The 18,906-nt window shown below is 35.3% G+C and overlaps 1 protein-coding gene across 1 annotated transcript in view; it reads left to right on the top strand.

Moving 5' to 3' along the window:
* Positions 1-18,906, top strand: part of CATSPERE (catsper channel auxiliary subunit epsilon) — a 163,190-nt gene that overhangs the window by 11,572 nt on the left and 132,712 nt on the right. The gene's annotated exons all lie outside the window — the stretch shown is intronic.

The raw sequence follows: 18,906 nt of genomic DNA, 5'->3' as shown, positions 1-18,906 counted from the left end.
AATCAATGTGATACAATACATTAATAAAAGAAATAACAAGAACCATATGATCCTCTCAATAGATGCAGAAAAGGCATTTGACAAAGTACAGCATCCTTTCTTGATCAAAACTCTTCAGAGTATAGGGATAGAGGGTACATACCTCAATATCATAAAAGCCATCTATGAAAAACCCACGGTGAATATCATTCTCAATGGGGAAAAACTGAGAGCTTTCCCCCTAAGGTCAGGAACACGTCAGGGATGTCCACCCTCACCACTGCTATTCAACATAGTATTAGAAGTCCTAGCCACAGCAATCAGACAACAAAAAGAAATCAAAGGCATCCAAAGCGGCAAAGAAGTCAAATTCTCACTCTCTGCAGATGATATGATGCTTTATGTGGAAAACCCAAAAGACTCCACCCCAAAACTGCTAGAACTCTTAGAGGAATTCAGTAAAGTGGCAGGATATAAAATCAATGCACAGAAATCAGTGGCATTCCTATACACCAACAACAAGACAGAAGGAGGAGAAATTAAGGAGTTCATCCCATTTACAACTGCACCCAAAACCATAAGATATCTAGGAATAAATCTAACCAAAGAGGCAAAGAATCTGTACTCAGAAAACCATAGAATACTTATGAAAGAAATTGAGGAAGACACAAAGAAATGGAAAAACGTTCCATGCTCATGGATTAGAAGAACAAACATTGTGAAGATATCAATGCTACCTAGAGCAATCGACACATTCAATGCAATCCCCATCAAAATACCATCCACTTTTTTCAAAGAAATGGAGCAAATAATCCTGAAATTTGTATGGAACCGGAAAAGACCCCGAATAGCCAGAGGAATGTTGAAAAAGAAAAGCAAAACTGGCGGCATCACAATTCCGGACTTCCGGCTCTATTACAAAGCTGTCATCATCAAGACAGTATGGTACTGGCACAAAAACAGACACATAGATCAATGGAACAGAATAGAGAGCCCAGAAATGGACCCTCAACTCTATGAACTCCATTCACCTGTCGATGGACATCTTGGCTCTTTCCACAGTTTGGCTATTGTGGACATTGCTGCTATAAACATTGGGGTGTACATACCCCTTTGGATCCCTATATTTGTATCTTTAGGGTAAATACCCAGGAAAGAATGTCTAATAGAAAAAAGACAGTCTCTTCAACAACTGGTGTTGGGAAAATTGGACAGCCACATGCAGAAGAATGAAACTGGACCATTTCCTTACACCACACACAAAAATAGACTCCAAATGGTTGAAAGACCGAAATGTGAGACAGGAGTCCATCAAAATCCTAAAGAAGAAAACAGGCAGCAACTCTTCGACCTCAGTGGCAGCAACTTCTTCCTAGGAACATCGCCAAAGGCAAGGGAGGCAAGAGCAAAAATAAACTACTGGGACCTCATCAAGACAAAAAGCTTTTGCACAGCAAAAGAAACAGTCCACAAAACCAAAAGACAACCGATAGAATGGGAGAAGATATTTGCAAATGACATATCAGATAAAGGACTAGTATCCAAAATCTATAAAGAACTTCTTAAACTCAACACCCAAAGAACAAATGATCCAAGCAAGAAATGGGCAGAAGAAATGAACAGACATTTTTCCAAAGAAGACATCCAAATGGCCAACAGACACATGAAAAAGTGTTCAACATCGCTCGGCATCAGGGAATTCCAAATCAAAACCTCAATGAGATACCACCTCACACCAGTCAGAATGGCTAAAATTAACAAGTCAGGAAACGAAAGATGTTGACGGAGATGCAGAGAAAGGGGAACCCTCCTACACTGTTGGTGGGAATGCAAGCTGGTGCAGCCTCTCTGGAAAACAGTATGGAGGTTCCTCAAAAAGTTGAAAATAGAGCTACCGTACAATCCAGGAACTGCACTACTGGGTACTTACCCCAAAGGTACAAATGTAGGGATCCGAAGGGGTACATGCACCCCGATGTTTATAGCAGCAATGTCCACAAGAGCCAAACCGGAAAGAGCCAAGATGTCCATCAACAGATGAATGGATAAAGAAGTGGTATACACATACACACACACACACACACACACACACAATGGAATATTATTCAGCCATCAAAAGGAATGAAATCTTGCCATTTGCAATGACGTGGATGGAACTGGAGGGTGTTATGCTGAGCGAAATAAGTCAATCAGAGAAAGACATGTATCATATGACCTCACTGATATGAGGAATCCTTAATCTCAGGAAACAAACTGAGGGTTGCTGGAGTGGTGGGGACTGGGGTGGCTGGGTGATAGACATTGGGGAGGGTATGTGCTATGGTGAGCGCTGTGAATTGTAAGATTGTTGAATCACAGATCTTTACCTCTGAAACAGGTAGTACATTATATATTTAAAAAAGAAGAAGAAGAAGAAGATAGCAGGAAGGGAAACATGAAGGGGGGTAATTAGAGGGGGAGACGAACCATGGGAGACTATGGATTCTGAAAAACAAACTGAGGTTTCTAGAGGGGAGGGGGGCGGGGGTATAGGTTAGCCTGGTGATGAGTATTAAAGAGGGCACATTCTGCATGGAGCACTGGGTTTTATACACAAACGATGAATCATGGATCACTACATCAAAAATTAATGATGTGTACTGTATTGTGATTAACATAACCTAATAATTAAAAAAATAATTAAAAAATAAATGTAAATGGGCTAAATTTCCAATCAAAAGACAGAGTAACTGGATGGACAAAAAATAAGACCCACTGATATGCTGCTAATAAGAAACTCATTAGCTATAAGGACACATACAGACTGAAAGTGAAGGGATGGAAAAAGATATTTCATGCAAACGGAAACCAAAAGAAAACAGTGTTAACTATACTTATATCACATAAAATAGGCTTTAAGACAACGTCTTATAGGAGACAAAGAGGACAAAGTCTTATAGGAGACACCCTACATAAAGATAAAGAGGTGAATCAACTAAGATGACATAACATTTAGGTACCTATTTTTGCATTAAACATAGAAGTTACTGAATACATAAAGCAAATATTAAAAGTACTAAAGGGAGAAATACACAGCAATACAATAATAGTAGAGAACTTAATATTCCTCTTTCATTAATGGATAGATACTCCAGAGAGAAAATCAAAAAGGAATTATCAGTCTTAAACAACACATTAGACCATATGGACTTAACAAATATTTAAAGAACATTCCATCCAAAATCAACAGAATACACATTCTTCTCAAACACACATAGAACATGGAACATTCTCCAGAATAGATAGGTCATGCGTTAGGCCACAAAATAAGTTTTAATAAATTTAAAGAGATTGGGGCCCCTGAGTGGCTCAGTCATTAAACATCTGCCTTCAGCTCAGGTCATGGTCCCAGGGTCCTGGGATTGAGTCCCACCTCTGGCTCCCTGCTCGGCAAGGAGTCTGCTTCTCTCTCTCCCACTCCCCCTGCTTGTGTCCCCTCTTCACTGTGTCTCTCTCTGTCAAATAAATAAAAAAATCTTAAAAAAAATTTTAAAGAGATTGATGTATCAAGCATCTTTTCTGACTGCAATGGTTTAGAAATCAATGATAAATAGAAAACGGCAAAATTCACAAATATGTGGGGATTAAAGAACATGCTACTGAATAGCCAATGCATCAAAAAACAAATTGAAAGAGAAATCAAACAATAACTTGAGATGAAAATGGAAACACAACATAATGAAACTTATGGGATGTAGCAAAAACACTTCTAAGACAGAGGTTCATAACTTAAATGCCCATATTAAGAAATAAGAAAAATCTCAAACATTACATCTGAAGGAATTAAAAAAAGAAGAAATGAAGCGCAAAGTTAGTAGAAGAGAGATAACAAAGATAAGAAGAGCAGTAAATGAAATAAAGATTAAAATAACAATAGAAAAGATAAATAAAACTAAGAGCTGGTTCTTTGAAAAGATAAAATTAACTAGACTAACCAAAGGGAAAAAAGAGACAAAATCTGAAATGAAAGAGGACGGATTACAACGATAGCACAGAAATACAAAGAATCCTAAAAGACTACTATAAACATGTTGGATAACCTAGAAGAAATAGGTAAATCCCTAGAACCACACACCCTAACAAGACTATGAAGAAATAGAAAATATGAACAGACCAATTACTAATAAGGAAATCCGCTCCCTCCCCAAAAAAAGCCCAGGACTGGACAGCTTCACTGGTGAATTCTACCAAACATTCAAAGAAGAACTAATATTGGGGCACCCTGGTGGCTCAGTTGGTTAAGTGTCTGCCTTCGGCTCAAATCATGATCCCAGAATCCTGGGATCGAGCCCCACATCAGGGTCCCTGCTCAGCAGGGTGTCTGCTTCTCCCTCTGCCCTTCACCCCACTCATTCTCTCTCTCAAATAAAAAAAATAAAATCTTAAAAAAAAGAACTGATATCAATCATTCTCAACTCTACCAAAATATAAAAGAGGACCCTGCTACCAAAACCAGAGAAGGACATTACAAGAAGAGAAAATTACAGGCCAATATTTCTAATGAATATAGATGCAAAAATTCTCAACAAAATATTAGCAGACATAATTCAACAATAAATTAAATGGATCATATACCATGAGCATGTGGGATTTATTCCACGGACGGTTCAACATCTACAAATCAGTCACTGTAATACACCACATTAATAAAATGAAGGATAAAAATCATATGATCATCTCAATAGATGCAGAAAAGCATTTTATAAAATTCAACATCCATGTCTGAAAAAACTCTCAACAAAGTGGTACAGAGGGAACATACCTCAACATAATAAAACTACATATGACAAGTCCACAGCTGACATCATACTCAATGGTAAAAAGTTGAAAGCTATTCATTTAAGATTAGGAACAAGACAAGGATGCATTCATGCCACTTTTATTCAATATAACATTGGATGTCCTAGCCAAACAATTAGGCAAGAGAAATAAATAAAATCATCCAAATAGGAAAGGAAGAAGTAAAACTATCTCTATTTGCAAATAACATATTATATATAGAAACCCTAAAGACTCCATCAAAAAACTGTTAGAACTAATAAATACATTTAGTTAAGCTGCAGGATACAAAGCCAACATTCAAAAATCTGTTGTGTTTCTGTACACTAATAACAATTGAAAGAGAAATTAAGAAACCAATCCTATTTGCAGTTGCATCAAGAAATGAAAACACCTAGTAATAAATTTAACCAAGGAAGTAAAAGACCTCTATGCTGAAACTGTAGGACATTGATGGAAGAAATAGAAGAAAACGCAAATAAATGGAAATATATTCCACACCCATGGATTAGAAGAATTAATATTGTTAAAATGACCATACAACTCCAAGAAATCTACACTTTCAGTGCAAGCTCTTACAAAATTCTGATGCCATTTTTCACAGAAATAGAACAAACAATGGTAAAGTTTGTATAGAACCACAAAAGACTCCAAATAGCCAAAGCAATCTTGAGAAAGAAGAACAAAGCTGGAGGCATCACGTTTCTGATTTTAAATTATATCACAAACCTGTAGTAATCAAAATATGTTATTGGCATAAAAATAGACACAGAGATCAATGGAACAGAATAGAGAGCCCAGAAGTAAACCCATGCATATATGGTTAATTAATTTGCAACAAAGGATCCAAAAATATACAATGGGAAAAGGACAGTCTTTTTTAATAAAAGATGTTGTGAAAACTGGACAGCCACATGCTGGATCACTATCATATACCATATACAAAAATTAACTCAAAATGGATTAAAGACTTGAATAACAGACCTGAAACCATAAAACTCAGAGAAGAAAACATAGGCAGCAAGCTTTTTGACATTGCTCTTGGAGATGATATTTTTTTAACTGAAACCAAAAGCAAAGGCAACAAAGAGAAAAATAAACAAATGGGACTACATCAAACTAAAAAGTCTTTTCACAGAAAAGGAAACCATCAATAAAATGAAAAGGTGATCTACTGAATAGGTGAAAATATCTGCAAATTATATATCTCATAAAGGATTAACATCCAAAATATATAAATAATTCTTACAACTCAATAGGAAAAAGCAAACAATTTTATTTAAAAACGGGCAGATGATTTGAATGGACATTTTCCCAAAGAAGATATACAGATCACCAAAAGGAACATGAAAAGGTGTTCACCATCACTAACCATCAGGGAAATGCAAATCAAAACCACAATGAGCTCACTTCATACCAGTTAGAATGCCTATTATCAATCAGAAATGAGAGGAGAAATAACTGACACCACAGAAATACAAAGGATTATTATACTATGAAAAATTATATTCCAAAAACTGGACAACCTGGAAGAAATGGATAAATTCAAACAATCTTCCAGAGCTGAACAAGGAAGAAATAGAAAATCTGAGCAGACTGATTACAAGTAACAAAATTGTATTGGTAATAAAAAAACTACCCCCCAAAAAAGTCCAGGACCAGATAGAATCACAAATAAATTCTACCAGATATTTAAAGAAGAATTAGTTGTAGTCTCCTCAAACTATTCCAAAAAATTGGAGAAGGAAAATGTCCAAATATGTTCTACAAGTCCAACATTACCCAATACCAAAAACAAACAGACACAACAAAGAACTACAGGTCAGTATGCATGATGAACATAGAGGCCAAAATCTTCAACAAAATACTAGCAAACTGCATACAACAATTCATTAGATCAGGTGGGATTTATTTCCAGGATGCAAGGATGGTTTAATATCCGTAAGTCAATCAGAATCATAAACTACATCAGTAAAATGAGGGGAAAATTATACAATCATTTCAGAAGATGCAGAAAAAGCATCTGACAAGATTGAACATCCACTCATGATAAAAATTCTCAACAAAATGGTATTGGAAGAAACATACCTCAACATAATAAAGGCCATATAGGAAAAACCCACAGCTACCATCATACTCAATGGTGAAAAGCAGAGATTTCCCTCCAAGGTCAGGTCCAAGGTCAAGAACAAGACAAGGATATCCATGCTCATCACTTTTATTCAACATACTGGAAGTCCTAGCCACAGCAATCAGACAAGGAATAGAAATAAGATGCATGCATATTGGTAAAGAAGTTAAACTGTCACTATTTGCAGATCACGTGATACTTTATGTAGAAAATCCTAAAGATGCCACCAAAAAACTGCTAGAAGTAATAAACCAATTCAATAAAGTTACAGGATACAAAATTAATAGAGAGAAATCTGTACTATTTCCACTAACAATGAAGTTGCAGAAAGAGAAATTTGAAAAACAACACCATTTACATCACATCAAAAATAGTAAAATACCTAGGAATAAACTTAACCAAAGAGGTTAAAGACCTAAATTCTGAAAACTATAAAACACTGATGAAAGACATTGAAAATAACACAAATGGAAAGATATTTAATGCTCATGGATTGGAAGAATTAATATTGTCCAAATGTCCATATTACCCAAAGCAATCTGCAGATTCAATGCAATCCCTATCAAAATACCAACAGCATTTTTCACAAAATTAGAACAAATAATACTAAAATTTGTATGTGACCCCAAATAGCCAAAGCAATCCTGAGAAAGAAGAACAAAGCTGGAGGTATCACAATTTCATATTTCAAGATATACTACAAAGCTGTAGTAATCAAAATAGAATGATACTGGCACAAAAATAAACACATAGATCAATGGAACAGAAGAGAGACCCCAGAATAAACCCACATTTATATGGTCTATTAGTCTATGACAAAGGATGCTAGAATATACAATGGGGGAAAGACAGTCATTTCAATAAATAGTGTTGGGAAAACTGGACAGCTACATGTAAAGGAATGAAACTGGACTACTTTCTAACAATATACAAAAAACAAAAAAACCCCAAAACCTCAAAGTGGATTAATGACCTAAACATGAGACCTGAAACCAGAAAAATTCTAGAAGAGAACATAAGCAGTAATTCTGTGACACCATAGCAATAGTTTCTAGATATGTCTCCGAAGGCAAGGGAAAAAAAAACAACAATAAACTATTGAGATTACATCAAAATAAAAAGCTTTTGCACAGCAAAGGAAACTACAAAACTAAAAGATGGAATGGGAGAAGATATTTGCAAATGACATGTCTGATAAGGGGTTAATATATAAAGACCTTACACAATACCAAAAAAACAAATAATCTGGTTAAAAATGGTCAGAGCAGCTAAAGACATTTTTCCAAAGAAGACATGCAGATGGCCAACAGAAACATGGAAGTATGCTCACCATTACTACTCATCAGGGAAATACAAATCAAAATCACAATGAGATATCAACTCAAACTGTTAAAATGGCCAAAATCAAGAAGACAAGAAACAAGTGTTGATAAGGATGTGGAGAAAAAGGAACCCTTGTGTACTGTTGGTGGAAACACAAATACAGCCATTGTGGAAGAGTATGGAGGTTCTTCAAAAACTTAAAAATAGGGATACCATTTGATCCAATAATTCCACTACTGAGTATTTACTCAAAGAAAAGGAAAACACTAACTCAAAAAGATATATGTACCTCTGTGTTTATTGCAGCATTATTTACAATAGCGAAGACATAGTCACAACCTAAGTGTCCATCAAGAGATGAATTGATAAACACACACACACACACACACATACATGTCTGTGTATACATACACACAGTGGAGTATTACACAACTATAAAAAGGATGAGATTGTGCCATTTGAGACAACATGATGGACCTAGAGGGTATTATGCTAAGTGAAATAAGTCAGACTGAGAAAGACAAATGCCATATGACTCCACTCAAAATGGAATCTAAAAAATGTGAATAAACAAACAGAGCTATTCCAGACATATTATTTCATCCATAAATATTTTAGTATGTGTGTTAAAAATGCTGATTCTTAAATTTTATTTTATTTTATTTCCTTAAGTAACCTCGGCACACAACATGGGGCTCAAATTCATGACTCCAGCATGTTCTACTGACTGAGCCAGCCAGGTGCCCCTAAGACTCTTAAATTAAAACAAAACAAAACAAAACAAAAAAACCAGCTATGGCAATTAGACAAGAAAATGAAATAAAGACATCTACATTGAAAAGGAAAAAATAAATTACCTCTATTTGCAGATGACATGATCTATATAAAAAGCCCTAATGAATCCACTAAAAAACTACTAAGTGAGCTTAGTAATTTCATATGGAAAGTCACATAGAATTTCACATGGAAGTCCAAAAAACAAGAATAGACAAAACATTTTTTTAAAAAGAACAATGCTGGAAGACTCACAGTTCCTGATTTTAAAACTTAACTACAAAGCTACAGCAATTGAGACAGTGTGAGACAGGCAGAAGGATATGCAAATAGATCAGTGGAATGGAATTAAGAGTCCAAAAAAGAAAGCCTTATGTTTATGGTTTTTGACAATGACTCCAAGAAAACTCAATGGGAAAAGAATAGTTTTTCAACAAATTATGCTGAGAAAACTGTGTATCTGCATGGGAAAGAATGAAGGTGGACCCTCAACCTCAGACCATATCCAAAATTTAGCTCAAAATAGATCCAAGACCTAAATATAAGAGCTAAAGCTATAAAACTCATAGGGGAAAATCTCCATAACCTTGGATTAGGCAATGGTTTCTCAGATGTGACATTAAAAGCATAAGGAACAAAAGAAAAAAGATAAATTTGGCATAGTCAAATTTTTAGAAATTTAGTGCTTCTAAAGACACCAGCAAGAAAGTGAAAAGACAATCCACAGAATTGCAAAATTTTTGCAAATCATTTATATGATAAGAGTCATGTGTCTAGAATACATAAAGAACTATTATAATTCAATAATACAAAGACAACCCATTTTTTAAAAAATGGGCAAAGGATCTCAATAGACATTTTTCCAAAGAAGATACCCAAATGGCCAACCAACACATCCTCATTAGAGAAGTCCAAATCAAAACCACAATGAGGTACCACTTCACACCCATTTAGATGCCTAGAATCAAAAAGATAGATAATAACAAGTAATAGTGAAGATGTGGAGAATTTGGAACCCTGATACATTGCTGTCAAATGTCAAATGGTATAGCAACTTTGGAAAACACTTTGATAGCTTCTCAATTGATTAAACATATAGTTACTATATGATCCACCAATTCCACTTCTAGGTACATTTCCAAGAGAAATGAAAACATTATGTCCACACAAAACCTCATACATGAGCATTCATGAAGCATTATTCATAATAGCCCAAAGGTGGAAACAACCGAAACAGTTCAACAACTGATGAATGGATAAATGAAATGTGGTATATCCATATGATGGACAATTATAATTATTAGGGAATGAAGGACTGATGCCTGGTACATGAATGAACCTTGAAAATATGCTAAGCAGGAGAAGCCAGTTATAAAGGACCAATATGTATGATTCTATTAATATGAAATGTCCTGAACAGGCAAATGTATAAGAAAGTTGTTTGCCTGGGGCCGGGAGCTATGGGGCTTTGGGTAGCAAACCCTAAAAAATGTAGGGGTTTTTGTGGAATGAGAGTTCCTGATGCTCCACATCCTCACATCATTTAGCGTTGTCAGTGTTTTGGATTTTCACCATTCTAATAAGTGTGTGGTGTTATATCACACACACTGTTTTAATTTGCAGTTCCCTAAAGACATATGAGATTGAGCAACTTTTTATGTGCTGATTTGTTATCTCTATATCTTCTTTGGTGAGGTGCCTGTTTGGAACCTTTGTCCATTTTAAATTGGTTTTGTTTTCTTACTGTTGAGTTTTAAGAGTTTTTTTAATATTTTGGATACTAGATTTTATCAGATATAAGTAGTTTTGCAAATATTTTCTCCCAGATTATGGTTTCCCTTTTCATTCTCTTAACAGTGACTTTTTTAATTTTAATGAAGCCCAATTTATAAAATTTTTCTTCCATGGATCATGCCTTTGGTGTTGTATCTAAAAAGTCATCGCTGAACTGAAGGTCACCTAGGTTTTCTCCCACACTTTAGTCTTTCCAGTCAACACTTAATGAACTTATTCTCCTTTTCTTTATTCTTTTCCTACTTCCAACGTATTTTTTAGTTGCATTATTTCTATTTTGTCAGAATATATATAACATGTATTAGCCTTTAACCTTTATCTTCACATGTTAATCTTTTATCTACAATCAAATATATTAATGCTCACCATCAATCCTTTTGCCAGTTTTTGTCAGTTTTGCCAGTTTGTACTGTATCCTAGTACAGTTGTTGATTAAGTTTCTATAATGGCCAGATAGTGTATATTTAAGCTTTGAAAATAAAATGATCTCTGTTACAATAATTAACTCTGCCATTGTAACTTGAAAGCAACCATGGACACTAAATAATGAAACTGAATGTGGCTGTATTCTCATAAAACTTTATTTACAAAAACAGGTGATGACACAGGCCATAGTTTGCTGGTCCTTGCTCTAGTAAATTCCTCAGAAAGGGGTCCTAGATACAGTATTTCCTGAGTTCTTTTTTGTTTTTTAAGATTTATTTATTTTAGAGACAGTATGCAGTGGGGGGCAGAGAAGGAGAGAATCCTCAAGCAGACTCCCTGCTGAGTGCAGAGCCCAACATGGGGCTCAATCCCAGGACCCTGAGATCATGACCTGAGCTGAAATCAAGAGCCCAATGCTTAACTGACTGAACCACTCAGGTGCCCTCTTGAATTCTTTTTAAAGAACGTTTTTTTCTGTGACTTTAATATTTAAAGGAGAGCTTGACTGGACATAGAATCTTTGGTTCATACTTTCATTCCTTGGTTACCTTGTTTCATTCCTGGTTACCTTCCTTGTTACCTTGCTATATAGATTGCTTTAGAGAATTCCAATGTTCTTGTATCCTATTTGATGTTTTTGTTGCGAGGCTTAAGGATTTTCCTTTACCTTTATTTATTTTGTTTTTTTAAAAGATTTTATTTGTTTATTTGACAGAGAGAGACACAGTGAGAGAGGGAACACAAGCAGGGAGAGTGGGAGATGGAGAAGCAGGCTCTCTGCTGAGCAGGGAGCCTGATGCGGGGCTCGATCCCAGGACCCTGGGATCATGACCTGAGCTGAAGGCATACGCTTAACCGACTAAGCCACTCAGGTGCCCCTTTGCTTTACCTTTAAAGTCTAACGTTCTCTCAGATAAGTTTCAGATTTGACTTTTAAAGGTTATTTTTCCGGGTACCAGTGATCTCTCTAGGTACCTGGTATGTATATATATATATATATATATAGAGAGAGAGAGAGAGAGATCTTTTTTTCTTTCTGTAAAGCTTTCTTAGTTACAGATTTTAATATTAGTTCTGTTATTTTGTTTTTCAACTTCAGGGACTCCAGTTATACAAGAGTTGGATTTTGTCTGCCTTCCATTTCAGTCACTTTCTTTCTGTTGCTCTCTTTTTTTCTTCTTTACTTATTCCACTTATAGTTTCTTGGTTGTTTTTCTGCCTTTCTTCAATTCCTTTTGTTCAATTTTTATTCACATATAATTTCCCACTAGTATCTTTTAATTTAGTCTTTATTTCCTTTATCATCATAGTTCATGTGCTTGTTTGGTCAACTCTTTTTTTTTATGTTATGTTAATCACCATACATTACATCATTAGTTTTTGATGTAGTGTTCCATGATTCATTGTTTGCGTATAACACCCAGTGCTCCATGCAGTACGTGCCCTCTTTAATACCCATCACCAGGCTAACCCATCCCCCTACGCCCTCCCCTCTAGAACCCTCAGTTTGTTTCTCAGAGTCCATAGTCTCTCATGATTCATCTCCCCCTCCGATTCCCCCCCTTCATTTTTCCCTTCCTACTATAGACATTGGGGAGGATATGGGCTATGGTGAGTGCTGTGAATTGTGTAAGACTGTTGAACCACAGACCTGTACCTCTGAAACAAATAATACATTATATATCAACTCTTATTTCTATTTGTGGTTCATTTTCTGTTCCTAGCTTATGAATTTATTTTGTTTTAATTCTGGTATAGTTAACATACAGTGTTATATTAGTTTCAGGTGTACAATATAGTGATTCACCTAGTTTATGAATTTATAATTCAAGATTTTTCTTTCTCTTATCACCAAATGCTTGTTTGAGGTTATTTAATTCAGTTTAGGATATTAGTTTGCAGTTTTCCTCTGTGTTTGATTTTTTTTTTAAGATTTTATTTATTTATTCAACAGAGAGAGACAGTGAGAGCAGGAACACAAGCAGGGGGAGTGGGAGAGGGAGAAGCAGGCTTCCCACTGAGCAGGGAGCCCGATGTGGGACTCGATCCCAGGACCCTGGGATCCTGACCAGAGCTGAAGGCAGATGCTTAATGACTGAGCCACCCAGGTGCCCTGTGTTTGATTTTTTGAAGGGACTTTTATTAACTGAAATGTTTTGATTTTTATTTTCTATTCTCTTATAGCAACTCTGTATAGATTAAATCTGATTATATCTTTGAATTTTATGAACAGTTTGCCAGCTTGAGTTGGTTTCAAAGATCCTCACCTGGGGTGCTTGGGTGGCTCAGTCCAACTCTTGATTTTGGCTCAGGTCATGATCTCAAGGTCCTGATGTTGAGCCTCATGTTGGGGGCTCCATGCTGGGTGTGGAGCCTGCTTAAAATTCTCTCTCCCTCTCCCTCTGTTTCTCCCCCCCCCCAAAAAAAGAAAGATTCCTAGTTAAACCTAACTTTCTTCTCTTGTTCTAGCAAAGTACAGTTTCTTTAATTGACAGCTTTTTACTGGGAGTGTTATATTTCCTTGGTTGTTTGGTTTGGTTTGGTTTTTTTGACCTGTCCTATTCTAAATCTCCCCCTCTTGATTCTCCTTCCCTACACCATTCACTCTCCAAAGGGTTTCTCCCTTTCCTGAATTTTCTCTGAAGAAGTGACACCTTTCTGAAGGTCCCATCTCAAATCTCATATGCCTTTAGTTCTTGTCCTCATAGTCAGTGCTCTGGTCTTCTAGGAGTCTTTTTCTATTATATGTTTGTACTTAGGGAGTGCTTTTTCTCTCTGTGGGTGATTTTAATTCAGTCTTACCCTTTCATTTCCTGCCTTTTCCCTGTAGTTTTTCCAGAAGACTTTCAGAAGAAGGGTCTTGAGTGAGTTCTGCTAAAGAAAGTTGATTTTTTACTTATAGGTTTCTTGAAATTTACAGTGTGCTTTGTCTTCTGGCTATGTTATGACATACAACTTTCTGGGTTTTATTTGTTGATATATGTGTTTTTTTGGAAATGTGTGGAGAGAGTCAAACTTATGTGGCCACCTTTACCTGGGCTAAATAATCCTCCCACCACTCATGTTCTGATACACTGTGAGACTACAGTAATTAGCAACTATATCCCATTTTTTATACCCACCATGCAGACATAGTTCCAAAAAAAAAATTCTTATGTAATACTTAGTATCATATTTATGCTGATATCTCTGCAGTCATTTTGGTGATCTGAAGCTCTTCTAGTAGATTCCTCAGGAAGGGCTCATAGGAGTAATATTTCCTGAATTATTTTGTGGTCATAAGAGCTTACCTGTAGGTTTTATATCTAAAAGTTGGTGTATCTGGATATAAAAATTATTGGCTTCTATTCGATTTCTTTTTTTTAAAGATTTATTTATTTATTTGAGAGAGAGAGAGTATGAGTGGGTGGTGGAGCAGAGGGAGGGAATCTTAAGCAGATTCCCTGCTGAGCACAGAGCCCAATGCTGGGCTCAATCTCACAACCCTGAGATCATGACCTAAGCCAAAATCAAGAATTGGACACTTAACCAACTGAGCCATCCAGGCGCCCTGTGTTCTATTTCCTTTTATATCTGTTAACTTTGTTGTCTCTGACAGAAAGTGTTGTTTCCAAAAAGTCTGTTGGAAATATGATTTTCTTTCCTTTATGAATAACATGTGTTTTGTTGTTCTTGTTGTTGTTTTAGTCAAGATCCCCAAAGTGTTTCTCTTTAAGCCCAGTGCTTTTATTAATATAGCTCCTGGTTGCTTTTATTTTTTTTTAATCATTCTTATTGTTTTCCCTAGTTCTGAGCTGTGCCTTTTCAATATGCTGTTTCAAATTATTTTAGTTCACATATTAGTGTTGAATTACAGTTAATGTTGATGTTATTGTTCTGTTCCAAACACTTTGATTTTCTTCTTCAGTATCTCCAACTACACATATATTGAATTTTCTTTTCCTATCTTTTATATTTGTCACTTACTCTTGAATTGCTTTCTATTTCTTTTATTCTTTTTTTTAAAAAATTTTATTATGTTATGTTAGTCACCATACAATACATCATTAATTTTTGATGTGGTGATCCATGATCCATTGTTTTCGTAGAACACCCAGTGCTCCATGCAGTAGAGCACCCAGTTTTCGTAGAACACCCAGTGCTCCATACAAGTGCCCTCCTTAATACCCATCACCAGGCTAACCAATTCCCCCTCCCCTATTTCTTTTATTCTTAAAAACCTATTTATCTCAAGGCCTTATCTATTTTTTATTCACAATTGTGGTTTCTCTAATTTGGTTTATTTCTGAAATGACTTTTGTTTCTACATTTTTCCCAAGTTCTAGCTTACTTATGAGTTTCAAATTCTGATTTATATTGTTCTTCATAACTTTTATCATTCTCTTATTTATTTTACCTCATTTAGAAATAGTAGGTGTATCATCCAGTGTTCTCACAGAGAAACAAAACCAATAGAATTTATACATATGTATAATAAGAGATTTATTTTAGGAAATTGTCTCATGTGATTGTGGGAACAGGTGACTCTGAAATCTTTAAGTCAGGCCAAGGGGTTGGAAATTCAGGCCAGAGTTAATGCTGCAGCTTGAAGCAGAATTTCTTTTCCAGGAAACCTCAGTTTTCTCTGAATGCTTCCAAGTGATAGAAGAGGCCCCATCCACATTATCAAAGGTATTCTCTTTTACTTAAAGTCAACTGATTGTAGATGTAAACCACATCATAAAATATCCTCACAGCAAGACTTATGTCAGATTAAATAACTGGGTGCTGTAATCTAGCCAAGTTGATACGTGAGACTAAACCTCATATTAAGTTGTAGCTTTCATTTATTTATTGGGTATATTCTTACAGAGATGTTATTCTGCTTTGTATTTTCTTTTTCTTATAACAACTGTGTGAAATTAGACTGTGATCCTTTTTCTGTTGCTTTTTTTTTTTTTTTACATGAAATAGATTTTCCTGATCTTTAAGGCAGGTTGGGTCAAAATAACTTTTCTAACTTCATCACTTTAGAGTTACCTCTTCTCTTGTTTTGTAAAGTGTCCAAAAATAAGGCTAATACTTTTTGAGAGCTCCAGATTCTGTTTCCTTCTGTCTTTCATCTGTAGTTTTTGTTTCCTTTGTCTTTATTGTCCCTTTCCAGCTCAGTTGGGATTCTTTTCCCTTCATTACAGATCCTTGCCCTAGAAGTTATCTTTAGGTCCTTGGTTTTGGTGTTCATAGATCCCAGTTTCTCCTGCCCTTTCAAATATTATCATGGACCTCTTGAACTTAAACTTAGAAATTGAAAAGTACAACAACCTCTCTGGTGAGAGTTGCTGTCTTCCCAGTGTCCTGCCATGGTTTCCAATGAATACCTATCACTGATTTAAATGTTCTTCTCTTCTAAGGTCTACCATATTTGCTTTCTTTTGCTGCCTTATGCTGATATCATGTGAGTCTGGTTGTTTTAGCTGGCTTGTTCCAACCCACTTATATTTTGGGATTTTGAGGAATACTTTGTCACTAAGTTTTATTGTTGACATTGTCCAGTGTTGTTTTGTTTGTTTCATTGGTACTACCCTAATTATCTTCTCTGTGCCTACAAGGAAACTGAAGTAGATTCAAAAACTACATCACCACTAACCCTTCCTAATTTGTTTTCTTCTGTAAATGCCTCTTTTTGTATCCTTCCTTTTACTTTTTTGGGTTTTCTCTGTTGTTATTTTATTAGCATCTTATACTGAAAACCAAGTTTATTCACTTTCAACCTACCTTATTTCTTCTATATGTATTTAAGGCTATAAATTTCATTTTAGGAATTATTTATACTATATGCTACAAGTTTTAAGAACATTGAATGTTTTTATTCTTTATTTATAAATATTTTGTAACTTTCATCATGATTTCTCCTTTACTTCATGAATCATTCAGAAGTAAAGTTTGGGTTTTTTTTTTTCTTTAAGAATTATAAATACCTTAAGATTTTTCTGGCTAACTTTATGAGAAATTCTACTTTTATTTCATTAATATCAAAGGCATAGTATGTGTGATGATAATTTTTTGAGATTGGCTGAGACTTCTTTTGTAAATATGATCAATTTTGGTAAAAGTTCTATGTGAGATTGAAAAGAATATATTTTATTTTATATTGGCTAATTTTATAGGTTTATCTATAGTTTGAGAAAAATGTGTCAAAAATCTACCACTATATTTGTGGCTTTTAAGTTTTTCCTGGTACTTTCATCAAATTTTGCTTTATATAGTCTATAGGTTCAATGCAATCCCTATCAAAATACCAATGACATTTTTCATAAAATTAGAATAAATAATACTAAAATTTGTATGGAACCACAGAAGACCCCAAATAGCCAAAGCAATGTTGAGAAAGAACAAAGCTGGGGGTATTACAATCCCCAATTTCAAGATAAACTACAGAGCTGTAGTAATCAAAACAGTATGGTACTGGCACAAAAATAGACATGTAAATCAATGAAACAGAATAGAAAGCCCAGAAATAAACCAGTGAATATATGGTCAATTAATCTAACAAAGGGTGCTAGACTATCCAATGCAAAAAAGACAGTCTCTTCAATAAATAGTATTGGGAAAACTGGACAGCAACATGTAAAAGAATGAAACTGGACCACTTTCTTACACCATACACAAAAATAAAATAAAAATGGATTAAAAACCTAAACATGAGAGACCTGAAACCATAAAAATCCTAGAAAAGTGCACAGGCAGTAATTTCTCTGACATCGACCACCACAACATTTTTCTAGATATGTCTCCTGAGGCAAGGAAAACAAAAGCAAAAACAAACTATTGGAACAACATCAGAATAAAAAGCTTCTGCACAGCTTTTTATAAACCATCAACAGAACAAAAAGACAACCTCCTGAATGGGAGAAGATATTTGCAAGTGACATATCTGATAAAGGGTTAATATCCAAAATACATAAAGAACTTATACAACTCAACATTGAAAAACCCCCAAATAATCCAGTTAAAATAGGCAGAAGACCTGAATAGACATTTTTCCAAAGAAGACATACAGATTGCCAACAGAGACATAAAAAGATATTCAACATTACTAATCATCAGGGAAATGCAAATTGAAACCACAGTGAAAATATCACCACACACCTGTGAGAAGGGCTAAAATCAAAACCACAATAAATAACAAGCGGTCATGAAGATGTGGAGAGAAAGGAACTTTTGTGCACTGTTGGTGGGAATGCAAACTGCAGCCACTGTGGAAAACAGTATGGAGGTTACTTTAAAAATTAAAAATAGAGGGACACCTGGGTGGCTCAGTCAGTTAAATGCTCAGCTCTTGGTTTCTGCTCAGGTCATGATCTCAGGGTGGTGGGATCGAGCCCCGCTTAGAGCTCTGCACTCAGCATGGAGTGTGCTTGAGATTCTCTCCCTCTGCCACTCCCCTTGCTCAAGCTATCTCTTCTTTTCTCTCTCTCAAATAAATGAATCTTAAAAAAGTTAAAAATAGAAATACCAGATAATCCAATAATTCCACTACTGGGTATTTACCCAAAGAAAATTATGCACCCCTATGTTTATTGCAGCATTATTGACAATAGCTAAGATACAGAAGCAACCTAAGTATCTATCAATAGATCAATGGATAAGGAAGATTGCTTATCAAAAGATGAGTGGTTAAG

This window comes from Callorhinus ursinus, unplaced genomic scaffold (genome assembly GCF_003265705.2).
Source record: "Callorhinus ursinus isolate GAN/ISIS: 27379988/994484 unplaced genomic scaffold, GSC_fseal_2.0 scaffold13, whole genome shotgun sequence".
NCBI classification, from domain to species: Eukaryota; Metazoa; Chordata; class Mammalia; order Carnivora; family Otariidae; genus Callorhinus; species Callorhinus ursinus.
Note: the sequence above shows the minus strand (reverse complement) of the source record. Positions and strands in the feature narration are given on the sequence as shown.